The 24,173-nt window shown below is 46.3% G+C and overlaps 5 non-coding genes across 5 annotated transcripts; all 5 read left to right on the forward strand.

Annotated features, from left to right (window-relative positions):
• Positions 1 to 15,364: 15,364 nt before the first annotated feature.
• Positions 15,365 to 15,436, forward strand: trnat-ugu (transfer RNA threonine (anticodon UGU)). The gene has a single exon. It is a non-coding gene; the product is annotated as a tRNA-Thr (tRNA).
• A 183-nt stretch (positions 15,437 to 15,619) lies between these two features.
• trnat-cgu (transfer RNA threonine (anticodon CGU)) lies at positions 15,620 to 15,691 on the forward strand. Its single transcript has one exon. It is a non-coding gene; the product is annotated as a tRNA-Thr (tRNA).
• Positions 15,692 to 15,876: 185 nt separating this feature from the next.
• On the forward strand, positions 15,877 to 15,948 carry trnat-cgu (transfer RNA threonine (anticodon CGU)). The gene has a single exon. It is a non-coding gene; the product is annotated as a tRNA-Thr (tRNA).
• Positions 15,949 to 16,133: 185 nt separating this feature from the next.
• trnat-cgu (transfer RNA threonine (anticodon CGU)) lies at positions 16,134 to 16,205 on the forward strand. Its single transcript has one exon. It is a non-coding gene; the product is annotated as a tRNA-Thr (tRNA).
• A 185-nt stretch (positions 16,206 to 16,390) lies between these two features.
• trnat-cgu (transfer RNA threonine (anticodon CGU)) lies at positions 16,391 to 16,462 on the forward strand. Its single transcript has one exon. It is a non-coding gene; the product is annotated as a tRNA-Thr (tRNA).
• The last annotated feature ends 7,711 nt before the right edge of the window (positions 16,463 to 24,173 follow it).

A 24,173-nucleotide genomic window follows, 5' to 3' on the forward strand; every position in this document is an offset into this window, starting at 1 on the left:
CTTTTTCGCCGGTGTGTTTCAGTGTTATTAATAAACCCTCTTTTCCATGGATTGTCACCTTTTCTCCACTTGCGACATGCTGTGCTGTAACACAGATTGCAGTATGGGGGTGGTCAGTGATGGTTTGGGCTGCAATATCATGGTATTCCCTAGGCCCACTACTTATTTCATATGGGTGTGTCACTGCCAAATACTACTAAACCATTCTGGAATACCATGTTCAAACACTGGTACCCTTAAGGTGGTGCCGTGTATCAGGATGATATTGCACCAATACACATAGCAAGACAGGTGAGAGAGTGATTTGATGAACATGAAAGTGAAACTGAACATCATCTTTGGCTTGCACAGTCACCAGGTCTGAATATTATTGAGCAATTTGGCCTGGAGGAGTGAGTCGCGAAATGTTTTCCTGCACTGTGCAGGACTTGTAACTGTCATTCCCAAGATAAACTGGAGAAATAAACATATATAAAATAGTTTTAACTTAATTTTAAAGTATGCTTTTTATTTTGTCCAGAGATTCCATCCATTCATCCATCCATTTTCAATACCCTCTTGTCCTGTGCAGGGGTCTTGTACACTCAGAAGCTGCAAGTGCAAAGCAGGGAATAACCCAGGACAGGGTTCAAACCCATCATAGGACACAGAGGTTTTTAAATTTTACATAATTTTTTTAATGTTATGACGATAATTGTAGAGGATGAGCTGATGAATTATGTGCATTTTTACTCTAATCCAAATCCTACTGTTCAGTTTTGTAAAATCAGCACAATGTTACTTACATGATTTGTGTCCTTGATTTGTGATTTGAGTTGTACACTCCTCCTGTGTGCCACACCCCCTCGTTGACCATGTGTGGAATCCCCGTGTTACCAGCCGTTTCTAGTTGTGTCTAATTAGTCTGATGTATTTAAGTCCGCGTTAAGTATATTTCCCCAGTCCGGTCATTAACGTTAGTTCTGTGCATTTTTCTGTGTATCCAATTGTTTTCTCCCTAATAAATCCCTCGTTCCCCGATTCCTCAGCTCCTGCTCCTGCTTCCCCGCTCCCTGCCCCCGAAAGCATGAAAGAATGAACAGACTCAGAAAAAAAGATGCCTCTCGCCTGAGAATACCTCAGCCTAGCAGACAAGATGATCTATTGGCTCACACAGTCCAAGGTCAAAAGGGACCCTGTGGCTCAAGCCCTCGCTACTCGATTGAGGGAGACCTTTGAGCAGATCTCCCCGCCCAATAACTTGCACCTCCACTTGCAGGTGATACGGCAGGTGCGTTTGGACTGTGGGCTGCCTCATGCCTCGCTCATAGTGCTGCCCAAACTGTCCCCTGCTCCTGCGAACCGCACTCACAAGAAGAAGTGGAAAGAGCGCAAACAAGAGGGCATGTTGGAAGCCCTTCCAGGATCCACCGCTTCGTCGCCGATGCCTGTCTCCCTGCTGCTTAGCCACCAACACCTAAGGCTTGTCTCCCTGCTGCATCGCCGCCTGTGCCCGAGGCTCGTCTTCCTGCTGCTTTACCGCCTGAGCCCGAGGCTCGTCTTCCTGCTGCTTTTCCTGTGCCCGAGGCTTATCTCCCTGCTATTTATTTTACACTTTGAGGTCTTTACTGGTGGGTAATGGAAGATCTGGCGGTGCAGAACTCCCCAGAGGCTGCCCCACTCCATAAACAGCTTCAGGAGGAATTTGCCGCCTTCACCCTGGCTTCCCCACCTGGAGAGCTGGAAGAAATGGCAGATAATCTTAGAAATCTGCTTCGTTTGAGAAAGACAAAACTTTTGCCTGAGTCTGCGGCCGGAGCCTGCACAGCCACGCCTGTTCCCCAGTCTGTGCCCAAAGCCTGTGCAGCTGCGTCTGTTCCCGAGTCTGTGACCGAAGCCTGCGCAGCCATACCTGTTCCAGTCCCCGTGGTTCCTGAGACCCCAGTTCCTGTCCCCGAGGAGGTCCCAGACCATCAGACCACTGTTCTTCCCCTCTTGGTGGAGATGGAGGAGGAGCTTGAGTGGGACCCCTCGGGATTTCCCTGATAACTGCCCCGAGGAGCCCATCCAGTGAGTCACCCCGACTGCCAGTCCAGCATGGCTGACCCTGTCTATCGGTTTCCCGCAGAGGGAGGGGACACATGCGCAGGGGTCAGGGTTCGCCTGCGTCCCCCTTGCTTCGGCTCAGCGGTCGCTTCTGGTCCCCCTGGCTCCAGCTCGACGGTCGCCTGCGGCGGCCCTTGTGGTGACTCATCGGTCGCCTACGGTCCCGCCTCCTACACCTCGTCGTTTGCCTGCAGTTCCCCCAGCTCCACCTTGTTGGTTGCCTACACCTTCGCCGGCTGTGGCTACGCCTTCACCTGTGGCAGCTTCTGCTCCCACCTCACCATCTCTGGTGTCCCCTTTGCCTCCCTCCTCGCCTCCTCTGGCAGTCCCTCCACCTTCCTCCTTGCCCCCTTCAGTGTCCCCTCCAGCTCCTGCCTCGCGGTCGATGAGGATCCCTCCGACTTCGGTCTTGTGGTCTCCTGTGGCCCTTGTGGCTCCTGCCTGCTGGGGTTCCATTCGGCTCCCTGGTTCCCCCCACCCTTGCCCCCTGGTTTTGTGCCCCCTGTGTTTGCTCCCCATCCCTCTGTTCTGCCTTTGTTCCCTACTGGTCCTCCTTTTGATGGTGTGCCCCCATTGTTGTTCCTCCGGTGTTTTCTTCTTTGGTGCCCCTGTGTGTATCTGCGTTCCCTGTGGTGTGTCATTTGGTGGCTTGGTTGCTGTCTTTGTGCCTGTTCTGTGTGTCTGCGCTATTCCCTGTGCCTCGAAGATTTTGCTGCTTTTGTTTCCCCAGGTGCTGTCGTGTCCCCGGTCTCGTCCCTTTGCTCTCCTTAGGCGCACCCGGAATGCACGCCTTTGGGGGGGTCCTGTCCTGCCCCAATTGCCTGCTCCTCCTGTGTGCCATGCCCCCTCATTAACTATGTGTGGAATCCCCGTGCTACCAGCCATTTCTAGTAGTGTCTAATTGGTCTGGTGTATTTAAGTCCGCGTTAAGTATGTTTCCCCAGTCCGGTCATTAATGTCAGTTCTATGCATTGTTCTATGTTTCCGATTGTGTTCTCCCTAATAAATCCTTTGTTCCCCGATTCTTCGGCTCCTGCTTCCCTGCTCCGTGCCCCTGAAAGCACGACAATTTGATTGGTTATTTCTCTCTGAATCTACTATCCTTGAATTAATATAGTTGAAGTAAAGTGTTATAAATCATATGTTTTGGTACCTATGTCTGTAATGGGGAGGCATGCGATTTCCCTGGTAACAGCCTTTAAGATATTGACAAGCGGCGGGTTCTGTCAATCATAAACATGATGAGTGCTGCTAGTGTATCTCTAATTAAGATGTAGCTGAAAAAATCAACTGGAGTGACTGATGGCGTTGCGGGCAAAACTCCTGGGGATGGGATTTGAATCATATCCATGCAAAGCCATGACGCAGGAAGAATAGCATAAGACAAGAATCCAAATATGGAGTTTAATATCAAAAAGACCAAACACTAAATGCAGTTCTCCTGCAAGCGTCGGTCAGGCATCGAGTGCAGAAGAATGATTCAGAGTCGTACAGTAGTTTGAATACATGGGAAGTGAATCACTCACATGTGAATCAAACACAGGCACCAATGCTCAGACTATAGCACAAAGCAGACATGACGTATGCAATGAAGATTGTGTGGGAAATTCTTAGTCTTAGCACAAGCCCTGAAATCGGAATAACAGAATACCCAGGTGCATAAATGAGGATTTTTTTTTTGCGTTAATATTGAACTTTGATCTACTCATATTTTCTCTCATTTTAGCTCAATCATTTTATAGAGCCAGAGATTTACTGAAGAAGCCATGAGACCATGTAGTTGATGGGTAACATGCACATGTCTGCTGTGAACAGCTTAATAGCTTATCAACCCAGCCCTCTGCCCCCAGATACATCTCTTAATTATGCTAGCTGGCCTCTCTGTAATTCTATTTGCACTGTCTTACTGTCTGCTTCTCTTTTAATTTCTTAATTGCATGGTTAAACCAAGAGCACAAATTGGACTGGCCGTTTGTTCATTAAGCAGATTAATGCAATGTGTAAAATGTTTACATACAGTTTGTTTTAAAGGCTGATCTGCTACACCCTAATGAGGGATTATAAGATTATTTCAAATGCATAATAAGTAAAAGGCATAAAAATGAAGAAATAATTTAAAGTACCATAGCAAATCTACACTCACTCTTTTTGTCTTTTTCTTTAGCCTCCATCCTACTGATCAGAAAAGGAGGTGACAGTTTGTATTTGCCCTGCTTTATGATTTCTGTTCTCTTTTCCAAGTTTCATTTGCTGTACAGGAAAGGTGTTGTCACGCCCAGCTCCGTCCGATCCTAATGTGTGCCACGCCCACCTCGTTACCTCGTGTTCATCCCTGATTGTTCTCACCTGTTGCCTGTTCCGTTTGCCTATTCTTGTGTATTTAGTCCTCGTCTGAGTCAGTCTTCCCCAGATTTGTCATTAATGTTTGTAGATGTGCTTCCCCTGGTCCTGTCCTCAGATTAAAACCCTGTTTTGTGGACTTCCTGGCTTGGCTTGCCTTCTTCCCCGTACGCCTGCAGCACTTTACGTGACAGGTGTGAATTGACTTGCTTTTGAATTTGCCAAAATGAGAAAGCTACACTGAAAAGACATGTTCTATTGGTTTTTTTATTATTTGCAGGTCATATTAACTTGTAACTTTTACATAAGCATCTAATTATTAATGCTTAGTTAGTGCATAGTTTGGTACATACACTATATTGCCAAATGTATTGGGATACCTGCCTTTACAAACACATGAACTTTAATAACAATTTTTATGGAATATTTAGTAGCGAGGAAATTTCACAAATGCACAGGTGGCATCCTATCATAGTACCACGCTTGAATTCACTGAGCTCCTGAGAGTGACCCATTCTTTCGCAAATGTTTATAGAAGCAGTCTGCATGCCTAGGTGCTTGATTTTATACACCTGTGGCTATGAAAGTGATTGGAACACCTGAAATCAATGATTTGGAGGGGATGTCCAAATACTTTTGGCAATATTCTCCTGAGACCCAAGGAAAAAAGTGTCCTTCAATTTTAGGTTATTTGTCTTTGGAGGAAATAAGACATCTTACAATTTAGATTTTTTCAAATTTATTTTTATTTTTAATTTCACAGCATTTCCTCTTTAGTGTACAACAGGAATAAATATGTTTCCTTACATCAGTGAAAAGAGATGCAAAAACAAAATGTCCACTACAATGGACATAAATGAATGGGTGGGGTCTCAGGAGGATATAGTGAAATTTCTTTGTCAAACTCATGAAACAGATTTAAATGAAAATCATTATCGATCCATACAGAAATCCAAATATCTGACAAAAAATTCTGTATTATGAATGAGTAAAATGTACTAAATATTTCCCCATATTTCATGTCAAAATGATTTAGGCTTGAGTGGATAGTAAAATGCTTGCAGTTTCTCAGTTATTGCAAAATATGTATAATGCTCTGTGAGTTTCTCATTATATTCCATTAGGGGTATCGAGAGAGAGGGCTGCTCCTTCATATGCCATCCACTCCAGAATTCCAGCACTTGGGACTTGATTGGTCAATTAACTGAATAGAACTAGTAGCAATGAATTAGAGTAATTAAGACCCAAAACATCCATACAAGTTTTTATTCTGTTTATTTCCACTTTTCTTCTGTTGGCATTTTCATTAGGTATTAGATTAGAGTAGACTTTCAAATTTTACATTTATAGAACAATCTCTTGTTAGGGAACAAGAATTAATCTGGGTCGTCCTCCAACATTTTGTTTTGTTTTGTTTTTTGAGACCCTCTGGTGATTGCCGGCCCTGGGAGAAAACCACTATTAGCCATGATGCACTATCACAGAAGTCACTAAGAAAGCCGTCAAGAAGACAAGACGAAACAGCTGGTACAACTCTCTGTATTTCTTTTGACAGATGGAGAGTGGTGTTCAGGGAGCCCAGTGTCAGTCCGCATCTAGCAGGCTTGTATATTCAAAGCAATAAGCAGAGTAAAAGCAGCTGCAAAATTACTGCATTCATAGATCCCTCATTATTGATTTTTGGGTCGTCAGAGATTTTTAGTAAATCTAGGAGTATACAACAAAACACAATATATAACCTACATAACATACAGTACTGTGCAAATGGCAGTCAAATGATCTTCATATTGGTGTAAAACTGATATCTATAAAAGTAAGCTAACATAACCATTTCAAAATCTCTTCTGAAGTCACCCAAATATCTGCATCAACCACCCAATACACCCATGCACCTTTTGACTTGACCACAATCACGTCTCGTATGGTTAATCAATACCTTATTGACTTTTTAAACTAATTAAATTCATTGATTAAGTGAGCTGGTGGTGACATTTAATAAATACACAGAATGGCTGAGATGCCCCTGAGGAGAGGTTTGGGAACTGAAGCGATGTTTACCTAGCCATAACCATACCACAAGTAACTTTTTGCAGAACAGAAGAAATCAGAAGAAGAAATCCCTGTTAGTTTTTTGTGTTACTTCTATGAAAGTTAGTTTTTTGTGTTAATTCTAATCTTCATATGTTCTAATGGATTTTTATATATACTAACTACCCAGATAAGTAGCTTTCAACATTTTCTTTGAGTGCCTCTCAGCTGTCAGTCAGCACTTGACTGCTTTTATCTCTCAATTATTTTACATACACACAGGAGATAAGGAAAGATAAGAAGAAATGATAAATGACATGTTTTAAAATTATATTTACAGGTACCTACTGTTGCAATGAGTAATCATTTCATTGTTATCATAGAATATGTTGTATGCAGGCAGTAAAAAAGGGCATCCATAGTCCTAGACACTTTATTATGATTTATTATTAAATGAAAGAAACCTTGAAAAGGCTAAATGTCTTCCATGAATCAGAAATGAGGCGTGGCCATTGGTAACATTTGTAATTATTTTACCATCTATAGGAAGTGTAGAGTCCCAGGCAGGCGATGCAGTCACATTTAAAGGGAGAGCCTGCAATTCTCATAAGCGCAACTCTTTGGACCATGGGAGGACACCCATATGTACGGTATCCTCTGTAGGCACAAACACACAAAATCAGGACAAAGAATCATACCCTTCAAATGCGATGCTACACCCAGCTGTAATTGCTATCAAATATGTGGATATGTTTTAGTGTCATAATTAGTTTGTGTTGTCGTATTTTTCATGTAGGTCATTTATTCGGCTAAGAACAATTTGTTTGTTTGTTCTGACAATATATACAGTGACCACTATAATTTGTGATTTATTTGACTTACTAGACTATTGTACCTTGAGCTAAACAATAAAAATTGGGATTACTAACTGCTAATTCATTTCTTAACAATAACAGAATTGTCTGTTCCCTGTGTTTCCCTTGGGCGTGGCTGCTAATCAGCTGCGCCTGAAGCTCATTAGTCATACGTTTTGTTCCTGCCCTCTTGTTAACCAGCCACAGCTGCCTCATGTTCACTCCTCTGTTAATCATGTAGAAAAGTGTCTCCTAGTCCTGTGCTCCCTGTTCAGTCATTGTTCTCTGTCTCCAATAAACTTCCCTGCTAGGAAATGCTCCCAGTCTGCACTTGGTCATATGTCCTTCCCCCGTCATGTCATGATGGAATGACTGAACCGCAACGACAACCCTGCGGCTGTTCTTCCTCAGATCCAGCCCAGGATTTGAATGCCTTTGGTCCCCAGCTCATCCTCGAAAACACTCACCTGTGTGACAGATGCCTGTACTGACCCAGCTATAATGAGGAACGTGACCTGGATCCGGCAGGAACTCCACCTCAGATGGGCCAGCGTACTGCATACCTGAATGATCACTCACTCCTTGACCCGATGTCAAGGTTAAGATGATAACCCAGAAGAGCCCTGGAGATTGTTTGTCAAAGGAGCTAACTACTTTCAGAAGAGAACAGGCTCTGGCAGCAGATGACGGGCTCTGGAGAGGATGAACCAATATCTCGTGACTGCAAAGCCCAAGGAATGACGCAACCAGTCACTGCAGCACCACACAAAGCTGCTTTGCCTGCCTTTCCCAAGCCCCAGAACACCGTTCTGACCAGCTCATTCTCGTGTGTCTCGGCAACTGAGTTCTTCACCCTCCAGGAGCTGTACTAGAGGTTGGTGGAGGACCTCCATACACAGGCTCATCCAGAGGGGATCGATCTGCTGGATCAGATCAGCTAGGGGATGGCAGCCATTTCTCTGCACTCATCTTTCCAGGAATTGCAGCGGATCGCGGAAGACCTAAGGGAGGTGCTTCATCTAAAGGAAACAGGCGAGTGAGCGACCAAGTCCTTCGGCTGCTTTTCTACAGTGTGGCTCAATGGTTAGAGACTCACAACATGAGGACATACAAGTCACAACCTCTGGGTGAGGGGGCCAGTGACAAAAAAAAAATTAGCACAGCCCCCAGGGAACCGACCTCACCAGTGCCTTCCGTGCCCAGTTCAGCTTCACTGGCTCAGGAAAGGCTGGACCTGGTGACTGGCATGCTAGCATCTTACAACCCGGAGGAGTCGGGCCCAGAGGAAGAACTTGAATGAGACTCTCTGGCCAGTGATCTGAATCATGGGCCCCTGTTCAGAACTTGTATCACATTGACTCTGAAAATGTCCTCAGTACCGGGGAAGGTTCCAAAAAAGGTTGGGCCAAGTCTCTGTCTCCTGATGAGGGAGACGGGTACACACTATCTGTGGCAGCTGGGCCAGTTCCGGCTTCTCCACTGCAGGCCCCCCAGGACCCTCTTGTCCCAGTTCCTCTTCTGGTCTCTGATCTTGTCTGACAGTTCCCACGACATCCATGGATTCTGGCCTGGAGGTCTCAGCGGCACTCCCTTGCCCTGTGGTAGTGGCAGCACCCCCATGTTCGGAAGTTGTTGTGCAACCTACCTGCTCTGGCCCTGGTTTCTGCTGCGCGGGTTCTTCTGTGCCCATTGATCCTGGCTAAGCTGTCCCCTCAACATCCTCCTGCTCCTGTTCCAGTCCCTGTCCAGCCTCCTGCCTTGGTTCCTGTCACAATGCTTGCCACAAGATTCCCAGTATGTCACCAGACTCTACTGACGCCATGGTGCCATCCAGCCACATGGATCCACTAACACTAAGGGGGAAATGTGCCGTGAAACCGATGCCTAGCGTCTTGGGATCATCCAGGCTCTCCATCCTAAACTCATTCCCTCTCCTGCCTCAGACTCTTCCCTTTTTCCCTGGGTGGTCTTGGTTTTTCCTTCTCTTTCCCCTGTCTTGTTGTCTTGCCTTAGTCTATGCCCCCTGTGGTGTCTCTGTCCCTATCCTGGTGGTCCCCCCATGTGTCAGTCCTGTCTCTGTCTCTGGTTTGTTTGTCCAGTCTGTCCTCCCTACAGTCCCTCGCCCTGCCTCTGTCAGCCCCCTGGTGCAAGTAATGTCCTGAATAGAACCCAATGTTGTCTGCCATCATCATTTTATTTAAAAGTTTTTATTTCCTTGGCTTACTCCATATCTATACACAATATATACAATATAGGACAAACTAGGAATCAAACATAAAGGCTTTCTAATTACAATAATACCCATCCATCCATTTACTTCCGCTTATCCGAGGTCGGGTCGCAGGGGCAGCAGTCTCAGAAGAGAAACCCAGACTTCCCTCTCCCCGGCCACTTCCTCCAGCTCCTCTGAGGGGATCCCGAGGTGTTCCCAGGCCAGCCGAGAGACATAGTCCCTCCAGCGTGTCCTGGGTCGTCCCCAGGGCCTCCTCCCAGTGGGACATCCCCGGAACACCTCACCAGGGAGGAGTCCAGGAGGCATTCTAAGCAGATGCCCGAGCCACCTCATCTGGCTCCTCTCAATGCGGAGGAGCAGCGGCTCTACTCTCGAATGACCGAGCTCCTCACCCTATCTCTAAGGGATAGCCCAGCCACCCTGCGGAGAAAACTAATTTCGGCCGCTTGCACTCGCGATCTTGTTCTTTTGGTCACTACCCACAGCTCATGACCATAGGTGAGGGTAGGAACGCAGATCAACCGGTAAATCGAGAGCTTTGCCTTTTGGCTCAGCTCCTTCTTCACCACGACAGACCGATGCAGTGCCCGCATCACTGCTGATGCCGCACCGATCCGCCTGTCGATCTCCCGCTCCATCCTTCCCTCACTCGTGAACAAGACGAGATACTTAAACTCCTCCACTTGGGGAAGGACCTCCTCCCCGACCTGGAGAGAGCACTCCACCCTTTTCCGGCTGAGGACCATGGTCTCGGATTTGGAGGTGCTGATTTTCATTCCAGCTGCTTCACACTCGGCTGCGAACTGTTCCAGTGAGAGCCGAAGTTCATGGTCTGATGAGGCCAACATAACCACATCATCTGCAAAAAGCAGAGACCTAATCCTGAGGTCACCAAACCGGACACCCTCAACGCCCTGGCTGCGCCTAGAAATTCTAGAAATTCTGTCCATAAAGGTTATGAACAGAATCGGTGATAAAGGGCAGCCCTGGCGGAGTCCAACCCTCACTGGGAATGAGTCCGACTTACTGCCGGCCATGCGGACCAAGCTCTGACACCGGTCGTACAGGGACCGAACAGCCCTTATAAGGCAGTCCGGCACCCTGTACTCCCGGAGCACTACGCACAGGACTCCCCGAGGGACGCGGTCGAATGCCTTCTCCAAGTCCACAAAGCACATGTAGACTGGTTGGGAAAACTCCCACACACCCTCCAGGACCCTGCCGAGAGTATAGAGCTGGTCCACTGTTCCACGGCCAGGGCGAAAACCACACTGCTCCTCCTGAATCCGAGGTTCGACTATCCGACGGACCCTCCTCTCCAGCACCCCCGAATAGACCTTACCAGGGAGGCTGAGGAGTGTGATCCCCCTATAGTTGGAACACACCCTCCGGTCTCCCTTCTTAAAGATGGGGACCACCACCCCGGTCTGCCAATCCAGAGGCACCGCCCCCGATGTCCAAGCAATGCCGCAGATGCGTGTCAACCAAGACAGCCTCGCAACATCCAGAGCCTTGAGGAACTCCGGGCGGATCTCATCCACCCCCGGGGCCCGGCCACTAAGGAGCTTTTTAACCACTTCAGCAACCTCTGCCCCAGAGATAGGTAAGTCCACCCCCAAGTCCCCAGACTCTGCTTCCTCATTGGAAGGCGTGTCGGTGGAATTGAGGAGGTCTTCGAAGTATTCCTTCCACCGACCCACAACGCCCCGAGCTGAGGTCAGCAGTGCACCATCCCCACCATAAACAGTGTTGATGCTGCACCACTTTCCCACCCTGAGACGCCGGATGGTGGACCAGAATCTCCTCAAAGCCGTCCGGAAGTCATTCTCCATGGCCTCGCCAAACTCCTCCCATACCCGAGTTTTTGCCTCAGCGACCGCCGAAGCCGCGTTCCGCTTAGCCTGCCGGTACTCATCAGCTGCTTCCGGGGTCCCACAGGCTAAAAAGGCCCGATAGGACTCCTTCTTCAGCTTGATGGCATCCCTCAACACCGGTGTCCACCAGCGGGTTCGGGGATTGCCGCCGCGACAAGCAACAACCACCTTATGGCCACAGCTCCGGTCAGCCGCCTCCACAATGGAGGCGCGGAACATGGCCCATTCGGACTCGATGTCCCCCGCCTCCCCCGGAACATGGGAGAAGTTCTGCCGGAGGTAGGAGTTGAAACTCCCTCTGACAGGGGATTCTGCCAGACGTTCCCAACAGACCCTCACTATACGCTTGGGCCTGCCAGGCCTGGCCGGCTTCCTCCCCCACCAGCGGAGCCAACCCACCACCAGGTAGTGATCAGTTGACAGCTCCGCCCCTCTCTTCACCCGATTGTCCAAGACTTGTGGCCGCGAGTCCGATGACACGACTACAACGTCGATCATCGAACTGCGGCCTAAGGTGTCCTGGTGCCAAGTGCACATATGAACACCCTTATGCCTGAACATGGTGTTCATTATGGACAATCCGTGACGAGCCCAGAAGTCCAACAACAGAACACCACTCTGGTTCAGATCGGGGGGGCCGTTCCTCCCAATCACGCCACTCCAGGTCTCACTGTCATTGCCCACGTGGGCATTGAAGTCCCCCAGCAGAACAAGAGAGTCCCCGGGGGGAGCGCTCTCCAACACCCCTTCCAAGGACTCCAAAAAGGGTGGGTATTCTGAACTGCCGTTTGGCGCATAAGCGCAAACAACAGTCAGGACCCGTCCCCCCACTCGAAGGCGAAGGGAGGCTACCCTCTCGTCTACTGCGGTAAACCCCAATGTACAGGCTCCCAGCCAGGGAGCAATAAGTATGCCCACCCCAGCTCGGCGCCTCTCCCCGTGAGCAACTCCAGAGTGGAAGAGGGTCCAACCCCCTTCGAGGAGACTGGTTCCAGAGCCCAAGCCGTGCGTCGAGGTGAGCCCGACTATATCTAGTCAGAACCTCGCAGCCTCGCGCAACAGCTCAGGCTCCTTCCCCACCAGAGAGGTGACATTCCATGTCCCTAGAGCTAGCTTCTGCAGCCGAGGATCGGACCGCCAAGGTCCCCGCCTTCGGCCACTGCCCAACTCACACTGCACCCGACCCCTGTGGCCCCTCCTACAGGTGGTGAGCCCATTGGAGGGGGGACCCATGTGCCTTGTTCGGGCTGTGCCCGACCAGGCCCCATGGGTGTAGGCCTGGCCACCAGGCACTCGCCATCGAGCCCCACCCCCAGGCCTGGCTCCAGGGGGGGGCCCCGGTGACCCGCGTCCGGGCAAGGGAAATCGTGGATCCATGTTATAACTCATCATAAGGGTTCTTGTGAGCCGCACTTCGTCTGGTTCCTCACCCAGGACCTGTTTGCCTTGGGTGACCCTACCAGGGGCTTAAAGCCCCAGGCAACTTAGCTCCTGGGATCATTGGAACACGCAAACCTCTCCACCACGATAAGGTGTCGGCTCCAGGAGAGGACAATAATACATTTAAAATAATTATTTGAAATGAACAATGACATATTCAGAAGTGTGAATTAAGGTGAATGGAGTTGACTTTCGGGGGCTTTAAATGGGAGGTTCTGATGATATTTCACATTGTGAATTTGGTAGTTAATAAAATTAATTAGGATCAAAATAAAAATGTCAGAAACAAATTGGTTAATAACTCATAGTGTGAAATGTAACCATTAATCTGGGCTGGTATGCATAAAACTTCTCAGAGTAAAATTTCACTCTTAAATGCGTCACAATTCTAAGAGTGACGTGATTTTGCTCCTACTCCCAGACTTAAGAATAAGTGGCATGCATAAACATACTTAAGTGTTATGAGTAGGTCTCAGCTCCTAAATTATTTAAGAGAGCTGGAGAGGACTCCTAAGCCAGTTAGGAGTTGCACGATGGCAGCTGCACTACGCGCACGAAGACGGAGACTTCGCACTTTCCGTCAAAGAAAGGACGTACTGCAGACGTACGACAATAATGAATTCATAAAAAGGTACAGGCTCGATCATGAGGGCGTTCTTTTTGTTACCAACCTAATCAGGAACCGGATACAATCTCCTACATCACCTAAAAATGCACTTACAGTTGAACTGAAGGTGATAATGATGCTACGTTTTTGGCAACTGGAAAAATATAATAATTATTATTATTATTATCATCATCATCATCTATTATAGCGAGGGTCATAAGAGCAATATAAGTAATGACACAAACCTGTAGCTTGCATGCTTGCTTTATAAACTGTGATTTCCTTTCGCGAGGTCGATAAAACATTATACCACCTTTTTTCACATTCCTCTGCTGAACGCCTTGTCCGAGGTGACGCAGCATTTACGGAGCTTGCAATAGCCTCCTAAGCTTTTTTGTCCGTGCTTGTGACAGCTGGGCCAAACTTTCCTTGCACTACCTCCTTCCATTTAAGCACGAACTGTGCCAAAAGAACCGTTTTGTTTGTCATCCAGTTTGGTTTTCTTTTAGAATCCAATGTCTTGCTATGAGTTTTGCGTTTGACCCATAATTTATACAACATGTGAATCTATTAGTGGAAATTGATTGGTGGTGTGCTAGGTAGATTTTCGTACAACCAATTCAAGGTATGATCACAGAAAGTTAGGTATTTTCAGAGGCTGTTTTCAAAATTTCATGTTTGCAGGTCATTTACATCAGGCCACAAAATGAATTTTAAAAAATCGAAAAAGTAGAGACAAACTGTCGATGATTGATTTTGAAGCTTTCGAGCCAGACAAAATGGCTATTAAGTAAATCATTATGTATTTAAAAACATAAAGATTGATGGGACAAAATGATACAGTAAATATTTCAGTTATACATTCGTAGTTATTTGAATGCTTACCATATCATTAATCTACATGCTACGAAATTACTTTGAAATGGCCAGTTTGCATTTCCAGTGACATAATTGCCAGGAAAACTGGGAAACAGCCTTTTTTGAAACTGGGAAACAACAATCACAGGGCCATATGACTGTGTATTTTCTGAGTATTTTTAAATATAATATTGACCAAAAACAATGCAGACATTCCTCCGTTGTCACTGTCTTAGCATATTCTATGTGATACATATGCAATGCTGCTGGAAGAGAACAGTGAACCTATTAATTGGCTATTTTCTGACCACATCTATGTTTGTGAAATTCCTGTGTAAAAAAAAAAAAACTTGCCATGTTCTATTTGGAAGTGAAATATGACGTACACCTATCATCAGTGCTGTTGACACAACTTTCATTGTTGAAAACTGGCGATTCTGATACAATTGACTAATAGCTGGGATCACTGTATGATAATGACTGCTGTAGCATACGCTACAGATTCAAGGGTCGGAACATAATGAAAGCAATCTACTGGGTACCAATTAGCATCAAAACTTTGGAGCATCGTGACTGCAGCGGAATTTAGTGTGGCTCAGTGGTTAGGCATCTCTGCCTGTCACTGGAAGGCTGCCAGTTTGAACCTTATGCTTGACAGGATAGTCATGTTGCCATTGGGCCCTTCAGTGAGGTTTTTAGCCTCCCCACTGAAAAATGCTCCAGATGTGCCAGAAAAATGACTGGCCCTGTGTTCTGGTCCCAGTTTTCACTCTCATTGGCATATGAACGCCTGCCTGGAATGCAAGACAGGATGTGTGAAAACTGAAGAATTCCTATGTGCTTGAATCAGATCATCAAGCTGGGCCTTTTTGAAAGCAGAATAATGAAAATGGCTGCTCTGAACATGACCATTGATTTTTCCTCTAAGCTTGTATCCTTTTCAGGGACTACAATTATAAACACTTGTTTGTAATATGGATGAACTAAGCACAACATACCTGAACACCTTTTCTAGCAATATCAATTACCAACATTGGAGCTAACTGGCATGGTGGCCTGGTGGTAATGCCTCGGTCTTGTAAACCGAAGATCATGGGTTCAAACCCCATCTGTGCCTAACGTAGCGTGCAATTGACGGATGTCATTTTGGGGTAGTGTGTGTCACTCAGTGACCTAAGCCTCTGTACCTGTGATCAAAATGTTGCTGGTTTGAGCCTGGCTTCAGCACAGTTAGAAACTAAGAATAACATACCTGAACACCTTTGCTAGCAAACACCAATTACCAAGGTTGTAGCTAACTGGCATGGTGGCCAAGTGGTAAGGCGTCGGTCTCGTAAACCGAAGATCATGGGTTCGAACCCCATCCGTGCCTAACGTAGCATGCAATTGATGTATGTCATTTTGGGGTAGTGTGTGTGTGAATCAGTGACCTAAGCCTCTGTACCTGTGATCAAAATGTTGCTGGTTTGAGCCTGGCTTCAGCACACTTAGAAACTAAGCTTAACATACCTGAACACCTTTGCTAGCAAATACCAATTACCAAGGTTATAGCTAACTGGCATGGTGGCCAAGTGGTAAGGCGTCGGTCTCGTAAACCGAAGATCATGGGTTCAAACCCCATCCGTGCCTAACGTAGCGTGCAATTGATGTATGTCATTTTGGGGTAGTGTGTGTGTGAATCAGTGACCTGAGCCTCTGTACCTGTGATCAAAATGTTGCTGGTTTGAGCCTGGCTTCAGCACACTTAGAAACTAAGCATAACATACCTGAACACCTTTGCTAGCAAATACCAATTACCAAGGTTGTAGCTAACTGGCATGGTGGCCAAGTGGTAAGGCGTCGGTCTCGTAAACCGAAGATCATGGGTTCAAACCCCGTCCGTGCCTAACGTAGCATGCAATTGATGTATGTCATTTTGGGGTAGTGTGTGTGTGAATCAGTGACCTAAGCCTCTGTACCTGTGATCAAAATGTTGCTGGTTTGAGCCTGGCTTCAGCACACTTAGAAACTAAGCATAACATACCTGAACACCTTTGCTAGCAAATACCAATTACCAAGGTTGTAGCTAACTGGCATGGTGGCCAAGTGGTAAGGCGTCGGTCTCGTAAACCGAAGATCATGGGTTCAAACCCCATCCGTGCCTAACGTAGCGTGCAATTGATGTATGTCATTTTGGGGTAGTGTGTGTGTGAATCAGTGACCTGAGCCTCTGTACCTGTGATCAAAATGTTGCTGGTTTGAGCCTGGCTTCAGCACAGCTCCTTGAGCAAGGCCCTTAACCCCTAGCTCCCTTCACAGCCAGTTTGCTGACCTACCAAGAGCAAGTCGGGAGAGGTATGAAGAGAATTTCCCCACAGGGATCAATAAAGTATCTATTATTATTCTGGGGATACCTAAAAGCTATTGTCGCGTGTGCCCCTTACTTCCTGTGGACATAAATGAGACTAAAACTTAGCATGGCAGTGTTAGTGATGTATAAAGAGTCCGAAACATAAACCATTACATTCTGTTCCACCCAGTTCAAGCAAAGAAAGGGGCAGTTCCCTCTACAGTTGGGGTAACTGCATGTTTTTGGATTGTGAGAGAACACCCTGAGAAGTCCCATGTCATATGGGGGGAACATTAAACTTCCACATTCACAGAGCAGGGGTGAGAGTTGAACCCCCAGCCCTGAAGGTGTGAGAGAACAGTACTAACATTTCTAAACACTAATTTTAAAAACAATACTTTTTGATCTGATCCATTGTTCACTGCTTTGCAGTGCTGGCTCCTCTCCTGCTGAGAATGGGCAACAAAAAACTCTGTGGATTTTTTTTTTCCTATTGAAGAAAGAGAGGCACTGAACTTTAAACTACCGAGAGGTTAAACAAGGTGTCCAAACCCACTGGAAGTGTACTTATGGTGCACCATGAGTCAGAGACCAGGTTTAACCCACTTCCCACTGGGTTAAACCACACAGTGATTGACAGCGTTTGTTAAATCCTTTCCACCATAGGGTTCAGAACCTTGTTTTCCCCATCACATAAAACTGCAGGGATGCACACTCAGTGAGCAGTCTCTTGTGTCAGGCTTAACAAAAAAAGAAGCGCACAAAGCAAGTGGCTAAATAGATTGCCTGGTTTGCTTTATCCCATTATTTTTACACCCTGAAGCGTGCATCTGTCCCACCAGCAAGCAACTGGAAATGTTAGGGGCGCACTTTGTGGGCACAGGAAAACACAAGATACTGCCAGTACTTTGTTTTTTGCAACACTTTCATATTTTTCCCATTCTGATTATAAGATGCTCTTCCCATGTTATTGTTAGTAGAAGGTATAAAATCCCCTCTACGGAAAATGTACTTTCCCTGATGCTTTTTTTTTGGGGGGGGGGGGGGGTGTGGTTCGTGGCTATGGGGGTGGAGTTTGTTTCAGTGGGTTGGGGTGCAGTTCCCGTGATCAGATCATCACCAGATCAAACCCTGTGCCCAGCAGAGTACTTTCTCAATTATGCCGCTCAACAAGGCCCTTTAACCCCAATTTTTCCAGGTACTATCTAACCCTTCCTTCTCTATTGTACGTCATTCTGGTTAAAAGGATCTGCTAGATAAATAAAATGGAAAATGCTTATATCATGTATTTTTAATAAAAACATGAGATACTGCCTGAAGCGGAGGAGTTCAAGCATCTCAGGGACTTATTCACGAGTTAGGGAGAAATGGAGCAGAAGATTGACGTGCGTATCGCTGCAGCATCAGCAGTTACATGGACATTGAACTGATCTGTCATAGTGAAGAGAGAGCTGAGCCCAGAAGGCAAATTTATCGATTTACCGGTCGATCTACATTCCTCCCCTCACCTCTGCTCACAAGCTTTGGGTAGTAACTGAAAGAATGAGATCGCGGATACACATGGTGGAAATGAGTTATCTTCGCAGGGTGTATGGATTCAACCTTAGAACTAGGGTGTGGAGTTTGCACAGCCAGAAGGGGCTCAGAGTAGGGCTGCTGCTTCTCCACATTGAAAGGAACCAGCTGAGGTGGTTCAGGCATCTATGTAGGATGCCTCCTGGACACCTCCTTTAGAGGTGCTCTGGGCATGTCCAGTCGGGAAGGAGACCCTGGGGCTGACCAAGGACACGCTGGAGAGATTATATCTCTCGGCTGGCCTGGGAACACCTTGGTATCCCCTAGAGGAGCTGGTTGGGGAGAGGGAGGTCTGAGCATCCCTGCTTAGGCTGCTGCCCCAGCCACCTGGACCAGATAAGCATTGCAGTGCATGGGTGTTCTGATAACTGGAGCGTTGTATTTATGACATTGTCTTTTATATTTAATACATTTTATTTACAATTTTTTGGACTTAAACTGTAATTACCTGAGGTCTGAGTGTAATGGTGCATGTGGTACTCATCTTCCTTGTTCAAGCTACTGTGCCTATTCACTGTAGCTTAATTAATGTCTATTACCATATTTTCTCCTATTTATTTTTGCCTGTCCATGTTATGCTGATCTTTTTTAGCTGTGAATGTGCTACTGGATCTCCAATAAATTGCCTTAGCTTTTTGAGGTAATAAGCGACACTGAAAATTGGTAATGTACCTGAAAATTCTTCAGCATTAAGAGCATAGAAAGGAATTTATAGTTAGAGGGAAACTCCTTCCTGTGATGTTATTAATTTGCTATGACATTGTCCATATGAATCGGCAACTTATGTTTGGTGACAGTGTCTAAAAGTAGGGGCTAAATATTTAACCTTCAGTTACTGTAGCAGTGCAGTGATTCTGTAGGTGGTCCTTTGGCCTTAAACATCAGGGCTGTAAATTTACCTCCAGCTCTGTAAATGTGGGGTCTAAATGTTCTTCTAGTGCAGATGGGTGCCCTGCCATGGAATTGCATCCCATCCAGGCTGTCCCCTATGCTCCATGTGAAACGCTTCACTCCCCGCTGTAGTGCGGAATCCTCAGGATCCAGACGCAGAGCAGACAGAGAGATGGAGGACGCGGTCAGAAGTATAAGCCGGAGTCAGAAGTAGAAAGCCAGAAGGACGTTCCTGGAGGTGCAGGGTAAGGCAGACACACGGGCAAGCGCTGACACATACTCACAATGAGAAAGGGATCTAACACACAGGGGAATCGGGAGAATCACTCACACTGAACCACATAGGAGAATTCAGGGAAGAACAGGGATCAGAGAGACCATTCAATAACTGTGCATGAGAGAACAATCCCTTACACTGGGTGAGTTGGCTGTACCTGTTTTATAGCACTAGATGATTAGGGCAATGAGGTACAGCTGTTAGTTCCCTGGTGAGAGCAAATGGCAGAGTGGGTGTGACCACGGTGGAGATGGTGGCACAGAATCCAGCCATACACCCATGAACCTGAGTAGGACAAGAATTAAAAGATGGCCAACAGATGGATGGGAGGACAGGAGAGTCTCCCTGCATGCCTGTTGAGGATATAAAAATGCCCAGCAACAAACTGCATTTTTTTTCTTTGAAAGGCTGAGACTAAATCTTCTCAGGTATTCATTCTTGATACTCCCAATGTGACACAATGAAATATTTTGGGACATTATACCATACACAGTATAAATAATTCATATTATATCTGTGACTTTAACCAAATTTAACTCATGTGAACACAAATATTTTCATGGTCAATTAAAATGAACTACATTGTTACTAAGCCAAGGTTATGACATTTCATTTTATCATTTTTTCAATAGGGCACTTGTTGTGACAGTTGTGTAGTGACTGAAAATTTGCTGGTTGCTGGAAGAATGTCGTCATGGAGGATCTGTGATAACTGTTACCGTTATCACAGCTCTCTCTACCTATGAAAGCGTTATAAAGAACACCTTGATTCTGCCCTAGTGTACAAAATACCCTGTAGAAAGACAGGAGGTTTGCACTTCTATTTTCTATAAGTTGCAACAGATTTTCTGAGCCTAACCTATCTGGTTTCCTCTCCCTGTCACTCTTAAAGGGTGATGCTCTTGATGAACTTGTTCCACGTGTTTGAAAAACCATTCTGTTCCCCATTGTGACGTCACTTCCTGTTTTCCCTTTCAGATCTTGTTTGCATGTTAACTTGGATGGAAAGTCACCTTTTTGACAAAATTGATACTAGTTATTCTTCTATAGTATACTTGGTGATTGCATTATAATTTCGGATTAATTACAGATACTTCTGGTTACAAGTTCTTTTACTGGGTAGAAGTTTCATTATTATTTTAAACAAGGTAGGCATTTTTTTAAATGTTTGTAGTTTTGCTTAGATAAACGTATTGCTTAAAAAGGCTCCCACTGCCTGTATGTTTTTTAGTGCTTCTCCCAGTTACTTTTCCCTAAGTGGTGAGGAATAAACTGCAAAATCAGGTCTACTTTCATCTACAGATAGCACAGCAACTAAGATATAAGGTTCTTTTGTAATCCAAGAAAAGTGGTAATAATACATTGAATCATAAAGAACAAATGGAAAGTTAGTTGAACTTTTCAAACAAAGCTGGATTTGACCCCAGAAAGTAAAAGAATATCATTGAAATCCTTTTTAAAAGATTTTTTAGTGAAAAGTATTGCAGAGAAGATTTTAGAAAAACACTGCTCTCTTTCTCTCTCGCCAAGGGATCCTTCCTCTGCCTTAAAGCTTTAGCGACCATTTAAGAAGTTAATTAATACCCCAGCTCATAGTGATTTTGGTCATAGTGAAATTTATTTACTTCCTTAGTCCTGCACAGTCTTGATGTCACACCCGATCGTCCAATCCTACAGTGCCACACCCACCTCGTGTGAAATCCTGATGCCATCAGCTGTTTCTTGTTATTTCCAATTAGTGTTGTGTATTTCAGTCCGCGTTCAAGTACGTTTCCCCAGTCTTGTAATTGCCATCTCAGCCGTATGTGTACCTCGTACCATGGCCTCGCCAAACTCCTCCCAAACCGGAGTTTTTGCCTCAGCGACCGCCGAAGCCGCATCCCGCTTGGCCTGCTGGTACCTGTCAGCTGCCTCTAGAGCCCCACAGGCTAAAAAGGCCCGATAGGATTCCTTCTTCAGCTTCACGGCATCCCTCACCACTGGTGACTGGTTCGGGGATTGCCGCAACACAATGGAGGCGCGGAACATGGTCCATTCGGACTCAATGTCCCCCGCCTCCCCCGGGACATGGGAGAAGTTCTGCTGGAGGTTGGAGTTGAAACTCCTCCTGACAGGTGATTCCACCAGACATTCCCAGCAGACCCGCACTATACGCTTGGGCCTGCCAGGCCTGGCCGGCTTCCTCCCCCACCAGCGGAGCCAACCCACCACCAGTTAGTGATCAGTTGACAGCTCCGCCCCTCTCTTCACTCGAGTGTCCAAGACATGCGGCCGCAAGTCCGACGACACGACTACAAAGTCGATCATCGAACTGCGGCCTAGGGTGTCCTGGTGCCAAGTGCACATATGAACACCTTTATGCCTGAACATGGTGTTCATTATGGACAATCCGTGACCAGCACAGAAGTACAACAACAAAACACCACTCGGGTTCAGATCGGGGGGGCCGTTCCTCCCAATCACGCCACTCCAGGTCTCACTGTCATTGCCCACGTGGGCATTGAAGTCCCCCAGCAGAACAAGAGAATCCCCGGGAGGAGCGCTCTCCAACACCCCTTCCAGGGACTCTAAAAAGGGTGGGTATTCTGAACTGCCGTTTGGCTCATAAGCACAAACAACAGTCAGGACCCGTCCCCCCACCCGAAGGCGAAGGGAGGCTACCCTCTCATCCACTGCGGTAAACCCCAATGTACAGGCGCCCAGCCAGGGGACAATAAGTATGCCCACCCCCGCTCTGTGCCTCTACCCGCAGGCAACTCCAGAGTGGAAGAGGGTCCAACCCCCCTCAAGGAGGCTGGTTCCAGAGCCCAAGCTGTGCGTCGAGGTGAGCCCGACTATGTCTAGCCGGAACTTCACAACCTCGCGCACCAGCTCAGGCTCCTTCCCCATCAGAGAGGTGACATTCCATGTCCCAAGAGCTAGCTTCTGTAGCCGAGGATCGGACCGCCAAGGTCCCCGCCTTCGGCCACTGCCCAGCTCACACTGCACCCGACCCCTATGGCCCCTCCTATAGGTGGTGAGCCTATATGTTTATTTAAAATATATATTAAAAAGAGCATTCATGGCAAGCCACAGATCAGAACAGAAGTGTATAGCTTAAATTTTAATAGGTACCTCTATAAGTGTTAGTCGACCTACATTAACAGTACTGTAAATGTTTACCTTTACAGGTATTGGCTGTATTGGCTAAAGGTATTGGCTGAGGATAAATAAAAATTGAAGTGGCATTTTCTAACTAAATTGTGCTATTTCTTTCATTTGTTTCAATAGATGCAAAGTGATGTCTATTTGCAGGCCTCCTGCAGACTGTTGGCACATTAAAGAATAACATAAAACAGCAGAATCAAAAAAATGGAAAACTGGATCAGTAACTGAACAAGCATGTAGGATCTATTTCTGAAACTTGTGCTTCATTCATATTTCTGCCAGAAGGGACGAGTGTGAATAGCGGATGTGCAGGGTGATTGGAGCGCTTGATTGTGTTGTGAGTGTGGAGTAAATGATCAGAGCAGAAGGCAGATGTGTCCTGGAGATGACTTGAGCATCTACACTACCCTCTCCAATCTTCTGCAGTCCCCAAGCTGGACAGTGTTCATACCACAGTGGGATGTATGCAGTTAGCATATTCTCCATCATGTATCTGTAGAAGCTGCTGAGGGCTGCTGGTATTGTCTGAATGCTGCTAAAGCATCTGAGGAAGTAAAGACATTGTTTCCTGATTGCTAGTTGTATACTGTGTGTACTATTGTCTATGATGGCGACTCCCAGAAAATTTCAGCCACTGACCCTCTTCACAGATTAATACCCTTATAATTGTATATAATTTAGCTCACTGGCCTAAGACTAAAGAATTTAATGAATGTCCCTTTAATTGTAAGCATTAGTAAATAATTGCTTCACAGCAACAGAACAAATGCTTTCATCTGTAAACAGAAGAGCAGGAAAGTCATATACCTGTACATTTTCTACAGTTTGTCACAGAATGATGCAATGTTATTCTTCTATGACAATGCATATTGTCACATTGAAAAATTGAATAGTATCTTTTGTCTGACTTCTGCCTCACGCCCTGTGCTTCCAGGATAGGCTCCAAGGTTAATATGAACCTATCCTGGGAAAGAGGTTATGGGCAATGGATGGACAGATGTATGGATGGGACCTTAATATCATGTTTTGGTGCCAGATGTTTTTGCAGTCTCATTGTCACACCTGTTCCTGATTAACTGGGTAACTCAGCAAGCTCAGGGATTTTGTTTTGAGCCAGTGGCAATTCGATCTCAACCTTATTTAAACAGAGCAGTGAGCAGGACTCAGAGTCTGATTCAAAATGGGTTCATTTGTGGGGCTTGATCTGGGTTTTTCTGGCCCCTGTGCCTGAGACTCCTTCACGTGCTGCCCTTCCAGGAGCTGTAATCCAGTCAGCAGCCCAAGTCCCATTTGGCTACCAGTTTCCTGCAGCGAGCTGTCTTCAGGTCTCAGGGGCCAGTGGACAGAAGACCTGGCGTGATGGATGGATGGCCCAAGTTTGGGGGGCTGTGTTTTAGTCCATGCATATGAACGCCAATAAATGTGTTTGTATCTATAAGCTCTGGGTCTGGGTTGTGACACTCAAGGTGTTTCCCTTTTTCTGGTTGAACTCCTGTCCTTTTCAATGCTTTTGCACAAAGAGAGACACAATGGGCACTTGTGGTGAATTGCTAGGTTTTGGAGGCTAATCCTTTGACAACCTGCTCTATTTCAACAGTCCTTTCAGAAGATGTCTGAAAGCACAACCGCATACAA

This window comes from Paramormyrops kingsleyae, chromosome 2 (genome assembly GCF_048594095.1).
Source record: "Paramormyrops kingsleyae isolate MSU_618 chromosome 2, PKINGS_0.4, whole genome shotgun sequence".
In the NCBI taxonomy this organism is placed as follows: domain Eukaryota; kingdom Metazoa; phylum Chordata; class Actinopteri; order Osteoglossiformes; family Mormyridae; genus Paramormyrops; species Paramormyrops kingsleyae.